This window comes from Protomyctophum parallelum (assembly GCF_964188405.1).
Source record: "Protomyctophum parallelum genome assembly, chromosome: 7".
Classification (NCBI taxonomy): Eukaryota; Metazoa; Chordata; class Actinopteri; order Myctophiformes; family Myctophidae; genus Protomyctophum; species Protomyctophum parallelum.
Window position 1 is genome coordinate 54,289,149 of NC_139705.1, and position 2,500 is coordinate 54,291,648.

Sequence of the window (2,500 nt, forward strand, 5' to 3'; positions counted from 1 at the left end):
CGTCAGCTCCACCACCACAGACAGACCCACGTCAGCTCCACCACCACAGACAGACCCACGTCAGCTCCACCACCACAGACAGACCCACGTCAGCTCCACCACCACAGACAGACCCACGTCAGCTCCACCACCACAGACAGACCCACGTCAGCTCCACCACCACAGACAGACCCACGTCAGCTCCACCACCACAGACAGACCCACGTCAGCTCCACCACAGACACAGACAGACCCACGTCAGCTCCACCACCACAGACACAGACAGACCCACGTCAGCTCCACCACCACAGACACAGACAGACCCATGTCAGCTCCACCACCACAGACAGACCCACGTCAGCTCCACCACCACAGACAGACCCACGTCAGCTCCACCACAGACACAGACAGACCCATGTCAGCTCCACCACCACAGACAGACCCACGTCAGCTCCACCACCACAGACAGACCCACGTCAGCTCCACCACAGACACAGACAGACTCATGTCAGCTCCACCACCACAGACAGACCCACGTCAGCTCCACCACCACAGACAGACCCACGTCAGCTCCACCACCACAGACAGACCCACGTCAGCTCCACCACCACAGACAGACCCACGTCAGCTCCACCACCACAGACAGACCCACGTCAGCTCCACCACCACAGGCTGGACAATTCATCTGAACCTGGTATAGAGCGTCGCAGTCCCCCCCCCCCCCCCCCCCCCTCTCGAGAGACCCGGAAAAGAAATCGCCGTTCATTTTCCCCATAGACATTTCAGAAAGTATTTATTTAAAGACGGTTACGCCGCGGACAAAGACAACTCTTGTCGTGACAAATCATGACAATGAACACAATGTTTTGGGCCGATCAAATAATTAGAAAGTAGAAAGAAACGGCAGGTTACAACACTTTTTTTGTTGTTTTTCTTCTTATAAATTATTTGATCGGCCCCAAAACATTGTGTTCATTGTCATGATTTGTCACGATCCGAGTTGGCTTTGTCCGCGGCGTAACCGTCTTTAAATAAATACTTTAAGAATCGCCTATGGGCCCAGGCCGTAGCGTAACGGTCTGGGCACCGGACTGGTAATCCAGTCGCAGTGTGCCGCGGGTTCGACTCCCGGACCCGACACGGCCTTTACTGCATGTCATCCCCCCATCTCTCTCCCGTTTCCTGTCAGCCTACTGTCTGTCCCTTCAAAAATCAATAAAAGGCGTAAGCCGCAAAAAAAAAATCTTAAAAAAAAAAAAAAAAAAAAAAAAAAGAATCGCCTATGGAGAAAATTAATGGAGAACCATTTCCTGGGCCACTCGTTGTTCTGAAAGGGGGAGGGACTGCGACACTCTATAGGGGGGGGGGGGGGGGGGGGGGCTGCCTAAACTGACAGGGACTGATGAAGCAGAATCTTCCATTTTCCAAAATGCATATCTTGTCAATTAGTATTTCTGTCACACATAGAGTAGTACTGCACCCCTGGGTACGGACCACTAGTGGAGGGTTATCACAGTTGTTAACCCATTCTGACCTGAGATCAGATTCTAAAAAATGTCTTCTACATCCTGACAGTTTTCCATTCTCAGATTTCTGACAAAGCTATGTTTCTATGTCAGTCGTTCTTTGATTTTTCAAAAAATAGCAGACCTACAAGCTCGTAGCGCGCCACTCTGTGGCGCGCTATGAGCTTGTAGATCTGCTATTTTTCAATAGCAAAAGGGGTGTTCCCGCCCAGAATGGGTTAACTGGCTTATGGCCAGCCTAATGAACAGTGGATTGTGCCTTTAATCTACCTGCACTATTCATGTTTAATTCGTCATTTTAACGCCAATAGAAAAAGCCTGTGATATATATATATATATATATATATACACACTACATCTACATCATCTACATCATCGCTACGAGCTTGTAGATCTGCTATTTTTTTTTAAACCGAAGAACGACTGACATACTGTAGAAACATAGCTTTTTCAGAAAACTGTCAGGATGTAGAAGACATTTTTATAGAATCTGATCTCAGGTCAGAATGGGTTAACCGCTGAACTAGGGCGTTAGACAGAGGGAGAGGAACGGTCATGGCCGGAGGCAGAACAGACTGATTCAGGATCAGTGGTTTAGAGCGACTGGAATGGACAGGAAGAATTCTGGGCCATTAGGAACAAAAGGGCTGTGTTGGGATCAGACCCCTTTCGGTGTTAGCATTATGTTATCATTTAGCTATTAGAAAAACAGCAGATCTACAAGCTCATAGCTCGCCACCGAGTGGCGCGCTACGAGCTTGTAGGTCTGCTATTTTTGAAAAAAATCGAAGAACCACTGACATAGAAACATAGCTTTTTCAGAAAACCTTCAGGATGTAGAAGACATTTTTAGAATGTGATCTCAGGTCAGAATGGGTTACGCATTATGTTATACTTTAGCTATTGAAAAATAGCAGATCTACAAGCTCATAGCGCGCCACCGAGTGGCGCGATATGAGCTTGTATGTAGGTCTGCTATTTTTTTTTAAATCGAA

At 47.9% G+C, this 2,500-nt stretch overlaps 1 protein-coding gene across 1 annotated transcript in view; it reads right to left on the reverse strand.

Moving 5' to 3' along the window:
* Positions 1-2,500, reverse strand: part of kif3b (kinesin family member 3B) — a gene marked incomplete at its 3' end in the record, with an annotated part of 41,047 nt that overhangs the window by 8,297 nt on the left and 30,250 nt on the right. The window lies entirely within an intron of this gene.